The sequence below is a fragment of the Anolis sagrei genome, chromosome 1 (genome assembly GCF_037176765.1).
Source record: "Anolis sagrei isolate rAnoSag1 chromosome 1, rAnoSag1.mat, whole genome shotgun sequence".
NCBI lineage: Eukaryota > Metazoa > Chordata > Lepidosauria > Squamata > Dactyloidae > Anolis > Anolis sagrei.
This window is the reverse complement of record NC_090021.1, coordinates 325,452,758-325,475,657: the sequence shown is the minus strand read 5'-3', so window position 1 is coordinate 325,475,657 and position 22,900 is coordinate 325,452,758. Positions and strand designations below refer to the sequence as shown.

General features: G+C 43.1%; 1 protein-coding gene across 2 annotated transcripts in view; it reads left to right on the top strand.

The window, feature by feature from the left end:
- The first annotated feature begins 9,951 nt into the window (after positions 1–9,951).
- Positions 9,952–22,900, top strand: part of INF2 (inverted formin 2) — a 72,435-nt gene continuing 59,486 nt past the window's right edge. The window contains exon 1 of one of the 2 annotated variants that reach the window (XM_067463016.1): positions 9,952–10,320. The gene's annotated coding sequence lies outside the window, so the exon portion shown is untranslated. The remainder of the gene's footprint in view (positions 10,321–22,900) is intronic. The other variant, XM_060755091.2, reaches the window with a different exon arrangement.

Sequence of the window (22,900 nt, the reverse complement as noted above, 5' to 3'; positions counted from 1 at the left end):
AAGATAGCTCTAGTGCCTTCTCAAACTACAAATCCCATAATTCAGCAAAGTTTAGCCATGGCAGCAATACGAAAGAGCCTCCAGGGTCAGAGAGATCAAATTACTTCAGAGTGGGGTTTTGCATCTTTCCAGAAGATATAATATTGCCCTGTAAAATGCAGATAGTGTGACCCGCATCCCCTTTCCAAGGGCCTGACTAACCATACAGGACAAATGTTGCAATGGGACATTTTCAGATTGTTCACTTCAGCTTTTCTCTCTGCTTTCTGACTCTTTTGAATTTGCCAAAATAGATGTGACAACGTGGAGGAAATGCGATGACGGTTTGTCAACCACAGAATCTTGATGACTCAGGATCAGACCTTGGGCAGTCATCCAGATGTCTGTTTCCCCAATCAGAAGTATCAGCTGGTTTGGGGAAATACCACATTGGGGAAATACACAAAATCCTGGGGAGAAAAATCTAAAGAGTGGCAAAACAATGGAGCGAGAGTTACAGGAGTTTTATATTCACATAATGTTGTCCGAATGAATGCCATAGAGAGCAGAAAACCAGGTGGGAGGTCAATGAAATGGATTTGCCTGATCATGAAGATGCAACACTACGATATTGTGTTGCAGCTCACAATTGAAATCCCAGTTTGCAAAGTCACAACTGTTACCGGGCCACAAACGGATTGCTTGCCTGACATTTCTATGCATTTCTATGCACCACCAGCACTAGCGAGAACTAGACTATGGAGAAAAATTAATGAGACACTGCCAAAGAGCCTGGAGAGCTGCCAGTTCAGAGGGCCTTGCCAATGTGAAGTACAAAATCCACATTCTTCTAAAAGCTGGGGAATGCATGCTCACATCCAAATGAGATGCATTTGTTTGTTAATCCTCACATGGTACTGTTCTTTCTTGAACTTTTTCTTTCTGAGCAAACAACATCAGCAATGGACTTTCAGTAGCACTGTGCAGCTTTGTCCATTGATGTGAGTATGTTTAGGACAAAAGTAGATACTGTATCTACTATCTAGCCTTTCTTGAAAAGCAATGTTTCATTTGTGGCAAAAAGTGTTTGTTTATCATAGCATGTGACTTTCCTCACCTACATATCTTGCATGTAGCAGGCTTTGTGTTGTGGTCTGCTAAGGTAAATAAAAGCTTTAATCTCCAGATTACTGAGAAAGACTGGGCTTAAAGAGCTGGGCATGTTTAGCCTGCAGAAGAAAAGGATGAGAGGAGACATGATGGCCATGCATAAATATGTGAAGAGAAGTCACAGGAGGGAGCCCCTGGTGAAGTAATGGGTTAAACCAGTGGTTCTCAACCTGTGGGTCCCCAGGTGTTTTGGCCTACAAGTCCCAGTTTATCAGCTTTCTGGGAGTTGAAGGCCAAAACATCTGGGGGCACACAGGTTGATAACCACTGGGTTAAATTAGCAAGACTGAAGACTGACAGGTCGAAGGTTCGATTCTGGGAAAAGTACGGATGAGCTCCCTCTGTCACCTCCATCTCCCTATGTGGGGACATGAGAAAAGGCTCCCACAAGATGGTAAAACATCAAAACATCTGGGGGGTCCCCTGGGCAACATCCTTGAAGACAGCTAATTTTCTCACACCAAAAGCAACTTGCAGTTACTCAAGTCACTCGTTACATGAAAAAAAAATAGGGAGGAGGGATCAAGATTGTTTTCTGCTGTCCTGGAGACTAGGAAGCAGGGCAATGGCTTCAAACTATGGGAAAGGAGATTCCACCTGAACATTAGGAAGAACTTCCTAACTGTGAGAGCTGTTCAGCAGTGGAACTCTCTGCCCTGGAGTGTGGTGGAGGCTTTTAAACAGAGGCTGGGTGGACATCTGCTTCTTGGCAATTGGTTAGACTGGATGGCCTACAAGATTCCTTCCAACTCTATGATTCTAAGACATTTTTGAGGAAATTTGGTTGGGAGAAAGAAATATTAATCAGAATGATGCATTAGATAAGTCCCAATTTGATATTACTCAGAAGTGAAAATTTACATAAATGTTGATTGACCAAATTCCCAAATTTTCAGAACATGGATCTACTATTCCAGGAAAGTCCTACTGTGTTTGACCAAAACAGGAAGAGCCCAACTAGACAGGATGTCAATCGCATAATCAGCAGGTGTAAATGTTTTAAGGGGAAACAGCACATCCTAAATTACACAAATGACAGTCTGATCTAGACTGGGCCTTTGCCATGGGATAAGGAGAGGTTAGCTTTTTATTTTTCATTGTCATCTCAGTAGAAGTCAAACCAAGTCAGGAGGACATAATTGCAGGGTCAGAGTGCTCATTTACTCCAACAACACTAACTTTAAGTCTGAAGGCTAGGGTGGCCAACTGCTCTTCATTTAATGTGTCAGCTATCTGAAGGGCTTTTTGGTCAGAAGAGGTTTTTTTAAATAAAAAAAATCCTAAGAAATTAGCAGGGCCTGAATGAACATCAACCATGGCACAAGTAATTATCTTAGCCAGCCTTTCCAAGCACCATGTCTCCAAAAACCCTACTGGAAACCAAACCTTGGAAAGAACAAGCTGCTCAACACTGATAGACTTGTCCTGATGGCACAGATAGTGAGTTTTCTTATCTTCTTTCATAGATGCTGTTACACTAAAAAAAGACACAGACATACATAAGACAGGCACTAGATTCCAGCTGATATAACTCAGCAGATGCCAATTTTCTGCCAATTTCTGTATTTGTTTGCAGTGTTTGCATAGGGTGAAAACCACACCAGGTGACACCATCAGAGAATGTGAAACCAGAAGGACTGTCAATAAGAAGTTGTACATTGCTTCAGAAAACATTTATTATTTTTTATCAAAATAATATTCCTGTAGTTAGGACCACATTTTTCATAAGACCAGCATATACGTACTGTATCAATATACCTACAAGGCTAAAACTCTATGCTAATTGGCTTTCTGAACTTTTTAATGTGCATGCACTCTGATCAGAGCTGCCATTTTCACTAAATAACAATGCTTCAAATCACAGTTTCATCAGCATGTCATATAAGCACACACTGTTGTTTTCATTGCTGCTAGGTTTTTTTTATATATATTGTCACTGATTTTATAAAGTTTTCTGAAATTTTACTACAATATTGTGGTCTGTTCTGGTCTCCAAGTTATCACGTTGGATGACACTCTATTATTACCAGCTGCCAGATGTGCAGAATTTAGCAAGTAAACATGCTTGTTTGTCTTCCTTTTTGGCTGCTTTTTTCCTTCTTGGCAATACGAAAGTGGTCACCATGCTAACTGTGAAGTGGCATAAGTCCCAGTCTGGGAGAATACTGGAATATAAATAAAATGATAAATGGATGGCATGAACTATTGTATCTTCTCTAAATACCAACAGCTTATCCTGCAGCATAAGTAAAAAAAAAAAAAGACTTGGAAATATATACTGTGTGGTTGGTGATGGTGCTAGAGACTGAAGGAAGAGCTTTGCTGGGGGTGAAATGGACAGCTTCCTTCCCACTTTCTAAGTCAAAATTTCTGTATGCAAATGACATCTAAATCTGCCACTCCTTCCCACCTGTTACTAAGGAGGCTGTTCAGACCTTGAACTGGTGCTTAGACGCTGTGTTGGACTGGATGAGGGCTAACAAATTGAAGTTGAATCCAGACAAGACAGAGGTCCTCCTAGTCAGTTGAAAGGCCCAATAGGGCATAGGGTTACAGCCTATGTTGGATGGGGTTACACTCCCCCTGAAGATGGAGGTTAGCAGCTTGGGAGTGGTCCTAGATTCATCGCTGAACCTGGAGCCCCAGGTTTCGGTGGCCAGGGGAGCTTTTGCACAGTTAAAGCTTGTGCACCAGCTGCGCCCGTACCTTGGGAAGTCTGATCTGGGTATGGTGGTCCACACTCTTGTTACATCACCACTCTATGTGGGGCTGTCTTTGAAGACTGTTCAGAAACTACAACTAGTCCAACGGGCTGCAGCCAGATTACTAACTGGAGCAACATACAGGGAGCATACCACCCCCCTGTTGTGCCAGCTCCATTGGCTGCCGGTCCATATCCGAACTCAATTCAAAGTGCTGGATTTGACCTATAAAACTCTATACAGTTCTGGCCCAGCTTACATGTCCGAATGCATCTCCCTCTACGTCCTGTCTCACAGTTTAAGATCATCCGGGGAGGCCCTGCTCTCACACCCGCCAGCATCACAAATACGGCTGGTGGGGATGAGAGGCAGGGCCTTTTCGGTTGTGGCCCCCCGCCTATGGAACTAGCTTCCCACTGAGGTAAGATCAGCTTCATCCCTCCTGTATTTTTGGAAGAAATTGAAGTCGTGGTTCTGGGACCAGACTTTTGGACAGCAGGCATAAGTAGCACCTTGGTTATGGAATTTGACTGGAATTATGATATAGCTGTTAATACTGTATTTTTACTGTTTTACTGTTTTTACTGTTCTATTGCTCTTAATGAATGTTCTATTTTAAGGAAGCTTCCCACTTCCAGGTAAGGAAGAATGATGACCTCCTAGAAGAGGAGAGTAGTTTTCAGGGAATTAGGGTTTGCTTATTGTTTGCTGGTGGGTAAATAAAAAAAGGTTATACTGTGATGTCAAAATGCAGACCAGGAGCCGGGACCCGCTCCTGCTTGCTTTCGTGTTGAGCTGATTTCTGTACTAGGAGGGGGCTTCGCATTTTGTGCTCCTGAAGTATCGAAAGAAACAAAAGAAATGAAGGAAACAGGAGAAACAAATTCCACGCACAATTCTACTCCTTACCATCAGAACATCAACACTGTGTGATGGGCAGGCTGGCGGCTCAAACAGAGACTAGATCCTAGGCCCAAATATCAGTCCTTCACTCAAACCATTGTTCCACATAGGCTCTCACCAGCCTTTTAAAGCCATGTAAATATGTGCCCTTTCTCATATCTCATGGAAAAGTGTTCCATAAGATTAAATATGATCAGAAAGCATAGGGAGAACTGTAACTTTTCCAGTAGATAGGCATTGCCAAAAGAAATGTGTGTGTGTGTGTGTTTGGGGGGGGGGGGGGATCTGGAGCAAGATAGCAGTAATTGCATCTAGTAGGTGCAATTACTAGATCTTCACTACTCTCCCTACTGTCCCTCGATAACATTTTCTCGGAGACAACTAAACAACAGCTTCAAAACTTCAGCCATTCTTCATTCATCTTCATGGATAAGGGCTGCTTGAAGTTTTTCAGTGGAAAGAAAAAGAAATTCTACATAAGCTCCAAAATTCTCATATCTTCCAAATCTCAACATCCAAAACCTGTTTATTGTGGATAATGGGGAGTAGAATCAATACAGTTGGAGAGTGCCAGGTTGGAGAAGAGTAGTTCAAGCCGAAGCCTTGCGGTCTTCAGTTTTAGCTTCAGGGCTACATTCCAATCCGAATGAAGAAAAAAAACTGAAATAGAAACCTACAATGAGTCACCCCAGACAGCTACTTGAACATTACAAAAGCCATAAAACCCTAATCCAAGCCAAACATAGTCACAGAGATAAAAGAGTGTACATGGCTCCCTTGCAAATGCATGTCTACAAGGCTTAAGCCGGGGTGTTGTGGAGGGGAATATGTAGCCTCCACAGTGGCTGTCAGACTCCAACTTTTGTCAGTTCCAACCAGTTTGAGCAACGATCAAAGGTGACTTGGGAAAGGGGGGTGGGCTGAAGTATGCTCTTCAAAGACTGCAAATGTTTCCTTTTAACGTCAACTCTCAGATTCTTATAGCCAGTATACAGAATAGAATAGAATAACTTTATTGTCATTGTACATAAAAAGTAAATTCAAAATTCAAAAAAAGAATATGCAGGGTGAGATGGAGCCCCAAGAATGCTCTGAGCTTTCGTTAGACTGAGGGACCTATAAAGTTCTTACAAAGAGGGCAACCAATGATTGTAAAGAAGCAGTGATCCTTTGGAGTGACTTCTATCTGCCACTGTGTAGTCACCAAACCATGCAAAGATGCAGTAGGTCAGGACACTCTCTAAAGTAGAGTTTCTCAATCTGGGGGTCAGGACTCCTGGGGGGGACGTGAGAGGGTGTCAGAGGGGTCGCCATCAGAAATCACAGTATTTCTGTTGGTCATGGGGGTTCTTTGTGGAAAGTTTTGCCCAATTCTATCATTGGTGAGATTCAGAATGCTCTTTTATTGTAGGTGAACTATAAATCCCAACAACTTCTACTCCCAAACATCAAAGTCTATTTTCCCCAAACTCCACCAGTGTTCACATTTGAGCATATTGAGTGTTCGTGCCAAGTTTGGTCCCGATCCATCATTGTTTGAGTCCACAGTGCTCTCTGGATATAGGCGAACTACAACTCCAAAACTCAAGGTCAATGCCCAACAAATCCTTCCAGTATTTTCTGTTGGTCATGGAAGTTCTGTGTGCCAAGTTTGGTTCAGTTCGTTCATTGGTGGAGTTCAGAATGCTCTTTGATTGTAGGTTATATCAGGTACTTGTGCCCAATTCGGTCCAGTGAATGAAAATACATTCTGCATATCAGATATTTACATTGCAATTCATAACAGTAGCAAAATTACAGTTATGAAGTAGCAATGATAATAATGTTATGGTTGGAGTTCACCACAACATGAGGAACTGTATTAAGGGGCTGTGGCATTTGGAAGGTTGAGAACCACTTCTCTAAAGCATAGTAGTAGAAAGTCACCAGCAGTTTTTCATTCAGTTATTGGTTCCTTAAAAGTCTCAAGTAGTAAAGTATCTGCTGGGCCCTCTTAAACAATGCTGCCATATGAGTGTCCCAGATCAGATCCTCCTTAACAGTGACACCTAGGAACATAAAACTGGCCACCACTCCACATTTATGACCAAGGGCTGGATTTCTGGTCGGTTCTTTCTGTAGTCCACTATAAGCTCCTTGGACTACAGAAAGAAGACCCAGATTACTGGGTCACAAGAGCAGCCAATCCACCTCAACCTGATAGGCAGACTCATCCCCTTCAGAGATAAGCCCCACCATGGTTGTATCATCCGTGTGATCATGCCTCATCATGGAACCTAAGCAAGAGCGGGAGTCAGCTCTTAACTGGGAGACTGCCAATGCACTGCGAGCTTTATTTCAGAGGAAGAGATGACAGGAACCACTGAAGAAAGGCCTATGAAATTCATGGTGTCACCATAGGTCCACAAGCAACTCACACATACAGCAGGATTCCTCAGGGTTTATGGCAGGCTCCCTTGATGCATGACCATCAACACTTGCAAAAAATCCACTCCTCTGCCCATCCATTAAAGGCACAGAAGTTGCTTTGAATTTTCCAGCAGAAAACCATTTTTAAAGCTCCTGCTGCATCTAAACCAGACATGGCCAAACTACAACCCTCCAGATGTTTTGGACTTCAACTCCCATAATTCCTAACAGCTGGTAAGATAGCTGGGATTTCTGGGAGTTGAAGTCCAAAATAACTACCATAGGTAGCCAAAGTTTGCCCATATTTGATCTATATGGTAGAAAGAATACAGTTTTATGCCATGTTAAATGCCAGGGCTCAATGCTATGGAAGCCTGGGGATTGTAGTTTGTGGAAGTACCAGCATTCTTGGGTAGAGGAGGCCAAAGACCTCAAAGATCTAGACTGTCTATGGTAAGCACTAGATTCATTTCTTGGTTTTTCCCGTTGTAGGTGGTTAAGACTCTTGATGGCCTCTGGAACAAGGTGAGGGAATGTCAGCCCCTCCTTATTGATCAATTAATACTATTAATTCAAGAACTAAGTTATGATCCACGGACTGACCATTACTACACCTTTGCAACGAGAGCGACTGGTCTTGTGAAACCCTCTTATAGTGCTGAGGCTTATTAAATATGGTTTTCTGTGGGCGAGCAGATGGTGACTCCAGGATGCTATATGCCTGCAAGACGTGGACTATCTGCAGACGTTACATGCAACTAGAAGAACAATTCCACCAGCGTTGCCTCCCAAAAATCCTGCAAATCTCTTGGGAAGATAGGCGGACAAATGTCTGCGTGCTGGACGGAGCAAAGACCACCAGCATTGAAGTGATGGTCTTCCACCATCAACTCCGCTGGACCGGCCATGTTGTCTGGATGCCCGACCACCATCTCCCAAAGCAGTTACTTTACTCTAAACTCAAGAACGGAAAACAGAATGTTGGTGGGCAGGAAAAGAGATTTAAAGATGGGCTCAAATCCAAACTTTAAAACTCTGGCATAGACACTGAGAACTGGGAAGCCCTGGCCCTTGAGCGCTCCAGCTGGAGGTCAGCTGTGACCAGCAATGCTGTAGAATTTGAAGAGGCACGAATAGAGGGTGAAAGAAAGAAACGTGCCAAGAGGAAGGCGCATCAAGCCAACCCCGACCGAAACCGCCTTCCACCTGGAAACCCATGCCTTCACTGCAGAACATGCAGATCAAGAATATAGCAACTGCTTTGGGAGACAGTGGTCAGGCCTCTAGACAACGTAGCTGGTCCAGCGGAGCTGATGGCGGAGGACCATCGCTTCAGTGCTGGTGGTCTTTGCTTCTTCCAGCATGCTGACGTTTGTCCGCCTGTCTTCCCAAGAGATTTGCAGGATTTTTCTGGAGGCAGCGCTGATGGAATCATTCCAGGAGTTGCATGTGACGTCTGTAGACAGTCCACGTTTCGCAGGCATATAGCAGGGTTGGGAGGACAATAGCTTTATAAACAAGCCCCTTGGTATCCCTATGGATGTCCCAGTCCTCAAGCACTCTCTGCTTCATTTGGAAAAATGCTGCACTTGCAGAGCTCAGGTGGAATTGTATTTCGGTGTCGATGTTGACTTTGGTGGAGAGGTGGCTACCAAGGTAGCGGAAATGGTCAACATTTTCTAGTGTTACACCATTAAGCTGTATCTCTGGCATTGGAAAGGAATTGGCTGTTGACTGCTGGAACAGCACTTTGGTTTTCTCGATGTTCAATTACAAGCCGAGCTTCTCATATGCTTCTGCAAAGGTGTTTAGAGTGGCTTGTAGATCTTCTTCTGAATGCGCACAGACGACGTTTTCATCAGCATACTGGAGTTCTATAACAGATGTTGTTGTAACCTTGGTTTTGACTTTCATCTGCTGAGGTTGAATAGCTTGCCATCTGTCCGATAAATGATTTCCACTCCGGTGGGAAGCTTCCCGTCAACATGGTGAAGTATCATAGCGATGAAGATGGAGAATAAGGTTGGGGCAATAGCACATCCCTGTTTGACACCTGATTCCACCTTAAATGGTGTGTATGGCACCACTGTGTGCTATTTTGTTAGCCGCCCCAAGTCCCTATGGGAGATGGTAGCGGGGTATAAATAAAGTCTATTCTATTCATTTGGATTTGGTATCAGAAATAGAGCTGATGTGGTCTATCCAATGCAATTTTTGAATCAGCACCCCAAATAACCAAACTGAATCTACAATTGACCAAATACTGATTCCTTACCATTTCAGTACTAAAGTTGGAGTAAGTTTGACACCACTTTAAATGGTGTGGCTCAGTGTTGTGGAATCAAGAATGATGAGATGCCATAGCATTGAGCCATAACAGTTAAAGTAGTGTCAAAGGACATCCCTTAGGCATGGGCAAACTTCGTCCCCCCAGGTGTTTTGGACTACAACTCCCACCATTACTAGCAAGTCTAAAAGGCTTAGACGGAGGGCCGAAGTTTTCCCATGGCTGGTGTAGATGTACCTTCTTGAAAACAGGCGACAGCCGAAGGACTCTTCCTCCACGCGTGAGAATGCGTGGGGTACCCGACCCACGAAATGTCTTTGTGGTGGGTGGCGAAGGGAAGGGAAGGGAAGCAGCCCCTCCGCGGGGCACCTTCGCTCCCACCGCCCTGCCTCGCTCTCTCGTGGAATGCCACGCGCGTGGAGCGGTGCAGTCCCCTCCCTCGCCTGCTTCCTTCCTTTCCCCAAGGGACGCCGTTGGCTTCCAGGCTCCGCCCCGGGCCCTTCCCTTCTGGCCCCACGCCTTCCACGTGGGACCGTGGGCTGGGCTCCACTCCTCGCCCTCCTCCTCCTCCTCCTCCTCCTCTTGCGCTCCCTTCCCTCCTTCGGGAGCCAGTGCGGTTTTTTTGCCTGGGTGAAAAGCAGGAGAAGTGGGCCATAGAGGAGCAGCTGTGTGTTTGGGCCACCCGTGGGAAACCCTGCGTGCTTTGGGGACCCTTTAGGGTAGAGCCGCTGGGTTCGCGGAGAAGGAGGCAGGCAGGATGGAGCTGTGATCCCGAAGAAAGGAAGGAAGGAAGCATCCCGCGAAGGAAGGAGGGAAGGAAGGGAGGAAGGAAGGAAAGCATCCAAAACAGGCGAGGAGGAGGCGGCCCGGGTAAGATCGCGCTCTGTTTCTCGAGGCTGGGGGAAGGATCCTGCGGGGATTCAGGCCAGAGAGGATTGTGGAAAGACATCTCTTGCAGGGAATCCATCCAGGACATGCAGCAAGGGAGCCTGGTCCCTTCTTTTTCTCTCCTGGTATCTGTGGAAGAGTAGACCAAGTGTACGCCTCCCTGAAAGAAAGCCCCAGTGTTATTGCGACGAGGATGGTGATGGTGGAAAGGATTGGGAAGAAGTTATGCAAGTTTAGGACGGGAAGTCCCTCAAGAATCTTTCCTTCCCTTTTCTTTTTTCCCCCTTCCTTCCTCTCTTCTTCTTCCATCCTTCCTTCCCTGCTCATTCTCTTCTAATTCTTTCTCCTCCTCCTTCTTCCTGTTCTCACTTCTTCCTCTCCCTCCTCTTCCTCTCCTTCTTTTTTCCTCCTCCCCTTTCTTTTGCTTCTCCCACTTCTTCCACCTCATCCTTTTCTTTTTATTCCTCCTCCTCCTCTTCTTCTTTTTCCTCCCATTTCCCTTCATCCTTTCCTTCCTTTGCTTTTCTTCCTCTTCTCCTCCTCCTTTCGATCCTTCTCCTACTTCTCTTCCTTCTTCCTCTCCTCCTCCTCCTCCTCCTCCCTCCTCATGTTCTTCTCTTTCATATCCTCCTTCTTTTTCCTCCCCTTCTCCTTCGCCCTCCTCCCCTTCTTTTGCTTTTTCTCCTCTTTCTTCTCTTCCTTCCTCCTCTCCTCCTCCTTCTCTTTCTTCTTCTCCTCCTTCTCTTCCTTCTTTCTCCTCTCCTCCTCCTATTCTTCTCTTTCATGTCCTCCTTCTTTTTCTTCCCCTTCATCCTTCTCTCCTTTTTCTTTTCCTCCTTCTCTTCTCCCATTTCTTCTCCTTCTTCCTTCTCCTCTCCTTCTCTTCTTCTCTTTCTTCTCCTCCATCCTCTTTCTTCCTCTTCTTCTTCTCTTTCTTCTCCTTCCTCCTTCTTCCTTCTCCTATCCTCCTCTTCTTCTCCTCCTCCTTTCTCCGTTCCTCCTCCTCCTCTTCTTCTTGGGACATTATAAGCAATTCTGAAAGTAAGGGTAGTGATGATGATGGAAAAAAGAAGTTGTTGAAGTTTTCTGTGAGATGGAACCCACCTCTGGCTTGCATCCCTTTGCCCCTTTTCATCTCCCTGTCACCTTCATCACCTCCTCCATGGTCCTTCTCCTTTAATTTGAGTTTAGTTTGTTTGCTTTTTTGAGTTGCCACTGGCATAATAAACTAGTTCAAGTTCTGGTTTCCTCTCTTTCCCACTCTCAAAACCAAAATCATGGGTGGGCTCAATAGGGCCATTGAAGTTCACTTCGTTTTGGGGTTTAATTATGGCTCCACATACACCGCTCTGACGCATTCTCCTAAGGAAAATGTTCCATTCTCCTTGTACTTATGTGAAAGGAAAATTGGCATCTGAAGTGACAGCAAGCCGGTCTGTGAAGGGATACTGAGTGTTGTGGGCAGACAGTGGGCAGCTGTTACTCCATGTTCAAGCTTGTAATTTTGTGTGCACGGTGCAAAGAACTATGTGGAGGCATCTCTCAACATTCACTGAGGTTAGGGACACAGCATACCTGAAAAGGTGAAAAAAAGTACGAGAAAGAAAATTGCTATTTTTTTCACCTGATAGAACACTTCTCTAGGAGTTTCTGCATCTTCTAGCAAGACTCCGTGGTTACCTTTTACTGGCAGCTTATCATAGAATTACATTGGAAGACCTAGAGATGCTTAGAGAGGTGGCCTCTCTAGAAATCTCTAGGTCCTCCAATATGACTGCAGGAAGAGATGGGTGTTTCAAGAGAGAACATGTTAAATCAAATCTGTAAACAAATCTGCTAAAGTATCAGACTGCAGATATGGAGGGACAACTGTACTCAGCACTTTCTTCCACCACTCCACATACAACCCTAATATCTTATGTTGTTATTATTGTTATTGCTGCAATGTGCCTTCAAGTCATTGCTAAGGTGAACCTTGAATACCAGATACTGTGGAGTGTATTTTAGAGGAAGGAACTGGAAACCACTTTTGGGTCTTACTTGCTTAAGAATATCCTCTGAAAATCATGAGGTCATCATAAGGCAAGTGGCTTGACGCAAACGCACACAAAGTGACCCTATCATGTAGGGCAGTGGTTCCCAACCTTCCTAATCCCATGACCCCTTAATACAGTTCCTCATGTTATGGTGACCCCCCAACCATAAAATTATTTTTGATGTTACATCATAATTGCTACTGGTATGAATCGTAATGTAAATATCGGATATGCAGGATGTGTTTTCATTCACTGGACCAAATTGGGCACAAATACCCCATATGCCCAAATATGAATACTGGTGGAGTGGGAGGGCGGGGGAGAGATTTTGTCATTTGGGAGTTGTAGTTGCTATCGTTTATAGTTAACCTACAATTTTGCTACGGTGTATAAAGACAGAAGGATTTTATTATATGTTGTGCCTTTGTGCAGAAGATATATCTCCGAAGACATTGGTTCTCAACCTTCCTAATGCGGCAACCCCCTCCTCATGTTGTGGTGACCCCAAACCATAAAATTATTTTCATTGCTACTTCATAACTGTAATTTTGCTACTGTTATTAATCGTAATGCGAATATCTGATATGCAGGATGTATATTCATTCACTGGCCCAAATTTGGCACAAATATCTGATATGCCCAACTTTGAATACTGGTTTGGTTGGGGGGGGGGGTGATTTTGTAATTTGGAGTTGTAATTGCTGGGATTTATAGTTGACCTACAATCAAAGAGCATTGTGAACCCCACCATTGAAAGAATTGTACCAAACTTCCCGGACAGTACCCCCATGATCAACAGAAAACATGTTTTCTGTTGATATTTGGTGACCCCTCTGACACCTCCTCATGCCCCCCCCCCCAGGGGTCCCAACCCCCAGGTTGAGAAACGCTGATGTAGGGCAAGATTTGTTCAGGGAAAATTTGCAATTGTTGTTCTCCAGGGCTGAGAGATAATGCGACTTGCCCATGGTCGACCACTGGCTTTCCTTGGTTGAGTGGGCATTCATCCACCTGTCTCCTGGAGTTCTGAGGATTCACCTGCAGTGCAGAATTGCTGTAGTTTGACACCACTTTAACTGCCATGGCTCAGTGCTATGGGTTCATAGAAGTTGTGGCATCTGCACTCTTTGGCAGAGCAGGCTAAAGAACTTGTAAAACTACAGCATCCATGATTCCATAACATTGAACCATGGCAGATAGAGTGATGTCAAACTGCATAATTCTACAGAGTAGATATGCCCTGAGTCATCCTGATTATAATTGAGAACTTAACAAGAAGGTCACAAAGCCTACTCCCTCCTGGGACTGTAGCTTTCAGATACTTTCCCACCCTACCCCAAGGGTTGGTTGTATTAATATGAAGGTTAAGGTGCGGTGAAGACCTTCTCTGTGTGCTTTTGGTATGTGGTATGATGCAGATGTCATAGGTTGCTTACAAACCGCCACCAGTGTGAACTACTTGCATTGCATTCTTGTTCTGGCCAAAATGCATAATTCTCTATGTACTATTCTAGTGTGGTCCATCAGATGGTCGATATATGTTACCCAATGGGATCTTACCGAACCACATTACTGATATTGCCAGGAGCTCACTATTCTTTCAAAACATTCCTATCCTAGGTCTTCCTCCAAACTAATTTGCAAAGCAGCTGACAGTTTTACAATTGCAATGCATTGATGTAAACAATTGGCTTTCAAATTATCATTCATCAAGAGATTATATTTGTTTTCTGTGGCTATATCTTAAATCAGAATAACTGTTCTTTTCTCTCTTTTTTCCTAAACCCTCTATATGTGAAGTTTGTTTATTGAAAGGTACCAAATTTCTCTAAACAAATTTTACAAGAATCAAAAAAACATGCTGAGGATTTGTTATAAGTTGCTGTTTCCAAGCCTGTATCAAAGTGATTTTTATGCAAGTATTTTGATAGTTGTGATCTGTACATGATATTCTACTCTCAGCCAACAATGTGCTGCCACCTATAACTTATCTTTTCAATTTTTTGGATTTAGTACCTTTTAGAAACAAAGTCTACATATGTGTTCACTGCAGAATGAATGCAGTTGGACACCACTTTTGCTGTAATGGCTCAATGCTATGGAACCTAGCAGTTGTATTATCTCTGCTAAAGGGGACAGGCATTCCACCAAACTACAAATCCCAGGAGCCTATAGCATTGAGCCATGCCAGCTAAAGCGATGATTAAAGACTTGTGAGTCTACTACAGTTCAACGCCACTTTAACAGCTCCAAACTATGGAATCTTTTGAATTGTAGTTTGGTGAGGCACCAGCACTCTTTGGTAGAGAAGGCTAAAGACCTTGCAAAATGACAACTGCCACAATTCCATACCGTTGAGCCACAGCAGTTGAAGGGGTGCCAAACTGCATTAATTTGATAGTGTAGATGCACCCTAAATCTAACAGAACAAGATTCCAAGATTTGGGGGTTTTTTTTACATCTGCATGCCTTATGCTGAATGTAATATTGCTTTACTGTGATGATACTCTCTCATTTTTTAAAACAAAAATATTATTCCATTCACTGCTTATTGGGTCCTCAAAGCGCCTTCCAACACACACTGCCAGTCATTCGCCTCAGGTATCAGGCACCTCCTTCTCCACTCTTTGTTCTGGCTTCTTGGCTGTCTCAGAACATTGCTGCAATGTTGACATAATGTTTTCTGAAGTTGCACAGATGTCATTAATAGTGCATCCTCTCCAAAATAATGAGTTGTCTCAGCAGGTTTTCTCATCCCTGCCCTCTCTTCTTGAGGGATGTAAATGTAATCGAAGAAGAGTGTTATCTTTCCCTTCCAATTTTGGCTGACGCATTATTTTGCGTCCTAAATAAAAGCTCAGATCCTCTTTCAGTTTATTTCTCTTTGAATCTGATCTGTGCTCATTACATGTCCCAAACTGCACTCATTCGCTTTTCATTTAAACCCAAAATATCATCTGAGATGTTCATGATGAATATCTATTTATGTGATAGTTACTTTTTATTTCAGCTGGATAACTTCTTCTCCAGCTCTTCCAGCTACCCAAAATATACAACTGGAATTTTGTGGGCTAAACTGCTCCTCGGGGTGCATCCATACTGTAAAATGAATGCAGTTTGACCCCACTTTAACTGCCATGTCTCAATGCGATGGAACCGTGGGAGTTGTAGTTTAGTGAGGCACCAGCTCTCCTTAGCAAAAAAGGTTCAAGACCTTATAAAACAACAAAAGTGCCCAGGATTCCATAGCATCGAGCCATGGCAATTAAAAGTGGTGTTAAACTGCACTTATTCCTCAATGTGGATGTGCCTTTGGTCCTCCCTAGAGTGAACCTATTGAAATCAGTGAGACTGCACTAAGGATGCAATTACAATGTAGAATTACAGTAATTTAAACATTTCTTATTTCTCCCTCTATGAGCGAGCTAGGAGGTTAAGATCTTCTGGGGAGGCTCTGCTCTTGGTACCACAAGTGGCGGGGATGTGAAACAGGGACTTCTCAGTGGTGGCTCCTTGGCTATTGAACTCCCTCCCAAATGAAATCAGATCAGCCCCCTCTCTCCTAACCTTCAGGGAAAAGCTAAAGACATGGATGTGGGACCAAGCTTTTGATCAGCAACAGTGCAATAAGGAAACACAGAATGGTACAATGACAATTGGAATGGCCTTGGACTATGGTTTCAGACTGCATGATTTTAAATAAGCGGTTTTAATGTTTGATAATTTTTTAGCAATTGTTTTAATGTATATGTTTTATTTTATTTGTTGTATGTTCATGTTGGCATTGAATTGCTGCCTATATATGTAAGCTGCTCCAAGTCCCCAGGGTATAAATATGGCAAATAAATACATAAATAAAGAACACTGCCAAATGTAAAAAAGCTCATCCATTCCAAAATGGATCATTGTGATGGGGAATGGTTGTGGGGAAAAGCTAGGGGTCTGCTTGAAGGTGAAAGGACAGCAGGAAGGGAGAGGACAGAAAATAAAATGCTCTTCTTAAAAATATGCCTGCCTAAAAGATGAAAATCTGCACTGATTTTGTAATTATTGAAAGAATTGTCATTCAGCTGAGTGAAATTGTATGAGGCTTTGCACATTCGTCTTTGTTGTTGTGTTGTTGGTGTTGCTTGTGGGGACTTTTCAAAATTCATTTGGGTTAAAAACATGATTTCGTTTTGCACAGAAAACTGTACATTTTGTGTAAAATACACTGGTTTTCTGCACACAAAATGTGGGTTGAGATCTTGTTGGTGAATTATGGAGGCATAAGTTAGGACCACCATGCTATAGTGATTTGAGTATTGGACTAGGACACTGGGAAAGTAGAGTTTAAATCCTCTCTTGGGCATGGAAACTCATTGGGTGACCGTGGTCAAGTCAGGCTTCCTCAGCTAACAGAGAAATACAGGGGCAAAACATTTCCATATAAACGTGGCTAGAAAACCCCATGTCAGGGACACATTAGGTTTGCTGTAAGTCAGAAAGGACTTGAAGAGACATAACAAGACACATAATAAACCCTAAAGTTCCATAGGATGCACCATCACAGTTAAGGAGGAATAACAGCTTTTACTTAAGTGATCCGTCGTTGTATGATGGCCTTACAAGTGAAGTGTCTTGGCGATGGATGCTTAGATGACTGTATTCTATTCTTGAGCCCTATTCTTGATCCGTATGTTCTTCCACAGTGAGTGCATCAGTTTCCAGGTAGAAGGTGGTCCCAGTCAGGGTCGGCTTGACATGCCTTCCTCTTGGCATGTTTCTCCCTTTCACCCTCCATTCATGCCTCTTCAAATTCTACAGCACTGCTGGTCACAGCTGACCTCCAGTTAGAGCATTCAAGGGTGAGGGCTTCCCACTTCTCGGTATCTATGCCAGAGTTTTTAAGGTTGGCTTTCAGCCCATCTTTAAATCTCTTTTCCTGTCCACCAAAATTACATTTTCTGTTCTTGATCAGAACAACATGGCCAGTTCAGCAGTTGATGGAATAGGAACATCACTTCAATGCTGGTGGTCTTTGCTTCTTCCAACATGCTGACATTTGTCTGCCTTTTTTCCCAATAGATTTGCAGGATTTTTCAGAGGCATTATAGCTGTGTATTGTACAATCTGTGTATCTGCTGGGGATATGTTCCTGGACTTCACGTAAAGGAAGTTCAAGTCTATTTTGTCCTAGAATTGCCTTTCTTGTTATGGAAGAGAACATGCTCAAATATTCATTATGTTTGTCACTTGGCTTCCCAAGCTGCTAGGTTTTTGGTTTCAGTCTAATTGGTGGATCTCATTGGTCTAGCAAAACATAAACCATAAGGAGAAGCAAAAATCCTCTGTGCTCAAAATCTACGCACTTCTGGTGTAGACATTTCATGTTCATCAATGGAGAGATCTATTATTTGACACTACTGATGATCAGTGCCCTATTCCAAGCATGGGAATTTATGACCATCCACACTTCAGTTCCCATCAATCCTGGCCATTATTGTCAATGGAGAGTAGTCAGAGCCTCAAACATTCTGGAAAGGCACTCTCATTCTTGACAGATATCTATAGATATATGGATACTCACAGAGATATACCCATGATTAAAAATTAGCCACAAATCATGGCTTGAAGCACATTGCAAAACCTGATAAAGATTTACAGCTGCCCTGAACAACACTAGACTTTACATTTTTTTCCTCTGACCTCTCTGTTTACCATGTGATAATTCGATTTAGTTTCTTCTCACAGAAATTTTCCAGGGGCACACCTTCACTAGGCATGCGAAACCATGGTTTAGCTTTGTTTATAGAATATTACACAGTTTAAATAAGCACATTATGGTTAATGGTAGGGCTTGTGGTCTGCTCATGGAAAGCCCCAGGTTCATTCAGTTCTTGGCAATTCCAGTTGAACGAGGATGGGATAGCAGAGGATCAGGTTGGTCTCTGGAACAAGGTTAGGGAATGTCAACCCACCATATGTATATCAATAAGACCCTCTAGGGATGCACTTACACTGTAGAATTAATACAGTCTTCCACCACTTTACCTTCCATGGCACAAGGCAATGGAATTGTAGCTGTTGTAGTTTGCAAGATCTTTTGTCTTCTGTTCCAAAGAGTGCTGGTGCCTCACCAAACTACAAATCTCAGCATTCCATACCAGTAAGCCATGGTAGTTAAAGTAGGGTCAAACTACATTAATTCTACAACAAAAATGCACCCTAGGATTCCCAAGTCCCAAGTCCATTGCCTGAGAAGAATGTCATTGGGTGGTTTCCAGGTTTTCAAGTGTTTTTCCTCATTTTAAAAGGTTGAAATGCCTGTCCAAAATCTGAGTTGCTTAGTTACAATAAAAACCTCAAGTGAAAATGAAGACTTTGGGAACTTCCCTGAAATTGAGTTCACTCCTTAGGTTATAAGAGCTCTCTGCTCTAACCCTAGGGAGATCTTGACCAACTTAGAAGACAGATTTAGGCTAGGTGGACAAATAGTCTGGCCTAGTTTATGGAAACGTCTCATACTTTTTCCTGACAGCAAATGTGTTAGAGTGATGGCCTTCGAGTGGTGAACTCAGGTTCAAATCTCCATTAAGACATGAAACTAGGGGTACATGTACATTGTAGAATTGACTGTAGTTTGACACTACTTTGGCACTGTACTAAAGAATCATTTTATTTATGGTGTCATCAGCAACCATTCTAACAGAGCAAAACAAAACACTGAGATTAAAAAGAAAAGAAAAAACCACACAGATTTTGCAAATTTGGTATTTGGTTAAATGTCCTTTGACCAGTATCTGGCCACTTGGAGTGCCTCTGGGGTTGCCGCAAGAAGGTCCTCCATCGTGCATGTGGCAGGGCTCAGGGTGCATTGTAGCAGGTGGTCAGTGGTTTGTTCTTCTCCGCACTCGCATGCCATAAAGAATCATGAGAGCAGCAGTTTTACACAGTCTTTAGCCTTTTCTGCCAAACAGTGGTGGTGCCTCACCAAACTACAAATCCCAGGATTTCATAGCATTGAGCCATGGTAGTTAGGATTGTGTCGAACTGCTTTAATTCTACCATGTAGAAGATGCATTATTCATTTATTTCTATCCCGCTTTTCTCCTGGATCGAGACTCAAAGCGGCGAACAACATATAAAAACAGAAACATAGCATACAAAAGAAAATAAACAGCAGTATCATAAGCATATATCTAATAAAATTATTAAAAACCCACATCAAATGTAATTAGCATCAAACCAAAAGCACAATTAAACATTCAATAGATTAAAATCCCATCTAATGTAACTTTAAAGTAACTTTTCCAAAATATTTTTTGCCCATTAGATTGAATCATTTCTATTTTGCCTTTGAGTTGTTATAATTTTCTCCTTACTGTTATGGGATGATTTTAGTCTTGCTCGGGTATCTTTAGCAGCAGACAAATGCCAGTTGCTCTACATTTTTATGGCTGGATTTTAATTTTGCAGCATTGTATCTGTTTTTATTACCCTGCAAGCAGCCGCAGAGGAGGATGCCTGCCATAGAAAAACGGAATGTGAAATCGTAAATAAACAAATGAAAAACAGAAAGGTTCCAACTTCAGTCTCCAGTATCTCTGACTCAGAAAAAAGATCAAGTTGCATGAAAGAGGAATGCTCTTTCTGCCCAAGACCTGGGGAGCTCTTGTGAATCAGAATAGACCACTGACCTGGAAGAAGTGGAAGAAGCCTGACCTGGAATAAACTGTCTGGTTTGAGATAAGGCAGTTTCCTATACTCTCTGCTGTGCCTGCTTTCAACTGTACTTTGCAGCCACAAAAACTAGTCTGGAATTCTGCGTTCGCTCGTTGTATGGCAAGTAGTTCGGCTACATGGCCCTTGTTTCCTCTTCCAACTCAAATATTCTATGATTTGGAAACATTGCAGCTTTCACGTACCTCCACGGTCCTTGTAAGTCAAAGGCACCAGGTCCTGTCTGATCTTGGGAGCTAAACAGGGCCACAAATAACAGTGTAATTTAACAGGAGGCTAGATTTGAATCAAGGAGCCTTGGGTTCAGATTTTTATTTTAATTTTTTTCCTGTCAGTACTGCAAGTCACTTCTCGTGTGAGAGAACTGGCCTTCTGCAAAGATGTTGCCCAGGGGACGCCCAGATGTTTTTGATGTTTTACTATCCTTGTAGGAGGCTTCTCTCAAGTCCCCACATGGAGCTCACAGGGAGAGCTCATCCACACTCTCCCCAGATTCGAACCTCTGATAATCTTAGGCTCCAGCTCGCAGGCACCGGATTAATGGGAGGTTTCAACCAAGTTTAAAAATAGTATGTGGAATTCACTAAACTGAGGGACTTGTACCCACTGTTTCATTTATCCACATCTGTCATAAATATGGCCTATAGGCATTTTTTATGTCCTCCCAGGCAGTTCTTTGGAATGCTTCTCCCAGACATTGACCATATAGTCACTCTGGAGTTCCTAATGATATATAGAGAAGTGTCCTCTCTAGGTACTTTCTAGATCATCCAGCACAACTGTATAGGGTATTGCTTCCAGAAGTTGTTCGTTCAATAGAATTACCTTTTGATTTTGCATGTGAAGTCCTGGAACATATCTGCCACTGATGCAAGGGTGTAGTGTACCTTTGTTCATTCCTATCCCTGCTTTCTCTACCCCAGAGGGGACTCAAGATGCCTTACAAATCAATAAACAATAAACACATCGGGTTGTTGTAGGTTTTTCCGGGCTATGTAGCCATGTTCTAGAGGCATTTTCTCCTGACGTTTCACCTGCATCTATGGCAAGCATCCTCAGAAGTAGTGAGGTCTGTTGGTCTGCTCCAGGCACTGTGAGGCCATTATATGCTAGTTTTTCCTAGTTCCAACAGACTTCACTACCTCTGAGGATGCTTGCCATAGATGCAGGCGAAACGTCAGGAGAAAATGCCTCTAGAACATGGCTATATAGCCCGGAAAAACCTACAACAACCCAGTGATTCCAGCCATGAAAGCCTTCGACAATACAATAAACACATCTCATCAAAATATAAACAGTCTTAACATATAAGCAATTGAAACACATATCAATCGATATTTAATCAAACAGATTAAAACCATACAACATGTTGAGTCATAATCTCATGATTATGACTCTCAGATTTTTCCAAGGCTGGAATCATCACACAATATGCTCACTACATTTACTAGACAATGAGTTTACTTTGATAGTTTGGATTTCACCTGTTTGCCCTTGAAAATTGTGGTGTAATCATAATGGCCGAGGCTCAGGTTGAGAGACTTCTGAGAAATTATGCAGTTTTTCCGGGCAGGTGAGGTTCTCTAGGCATATTTCTCTAAATACATAGTAGGAAAGTTTCGGACTACAAGTTTGGGGCTGCCTTCTAGCCTTATGGACTTTTCAGTTAACACATTTATTATGCTACTTCCTCAATCAGTGGAAGTCTCAGCTGATGGGAGAAATGTCCAAGATGCCATTCTCTCCCGAGGGAAGGGCTGGCTCTTCTAGGAACTGTGTGATTCTGGTGTGGAAGGGACTTCTCTTTTGCAAAGCATTGGGTGTCCGATAGAACTTGAGTGGCAAGGAAGGACTTGTGTTGCAATGGCTGTCCTGCAACTAAGGTAATGTTGGTTCTATTCCTTAAAACTGGAGAGGGATCCTTCAAATTGTATTTTAAGTAGTTGTGGGGAGCTGGACAAGTGCGGCTGAAATTCTCTCCTCTCTGCATTTCATCAGTTCAACTTTTCTTTGACATGAGGTTGTCTTTCCTCTATGTTTCTACTTAAGAGGACTTAATGAAGCACAATGTGTATTTTTATGCTAGAAACTAAAAATTACTTTTGGGAGGTAAGAACCAATGGCAGGTGATAGCTCCAATCCCATTGAGTTAGGAAATCTGATTCTGGATTGTAGTCCGAATTTCAAAGGGTAGCTGTCTAAGGTACTGAATGGATGGGGGCTCTTTAGAGTTCAAACTAAATGCAGTGGTTCCCAACCTTTGGTACTCAGGTGTTTTTGACTTCAACTCCCAGAAATCCCAGCCAGCTTGCATACAACCCCCCTGTTGCGCCAACTCCACTGGCTACCGATTTGCTACCGGGCCCAATTCAAAATATGGCGTTGGCCTTTAAAGCCCTAAATGGTTCCGTCCCAAGCTACCTATCTGACCGTATCTCTGCCTATGAACCCACCAGGACTTTGAGATCTTCCGGGGAGGCCCTGCTCTCGATCCCGCCTGCTTCTCAAGCACGGCTGGCGGGGACGAGAGATAGGGCCTTCTCGGTGGTGGCTCCTCGGCTGTGGAACGCCCTTCCTATGGACATTAGACTAGCACCATCTCTAATGGTATTCCGCAGGAAAGTGAAGACCTGGTTGTTTGAGCAGGCGTTCAAATAATTAGTGCAATGATTGGTTAATGAACATTGGAACGGAATAATGGATGACGAATCTGGATCATGTTACTGATGATGAGACGATAGCCAATAGTGAATGGTTACTGTAGTAATTGTTTATTAATCATGTAATTATGTTAGGTTGTTAAC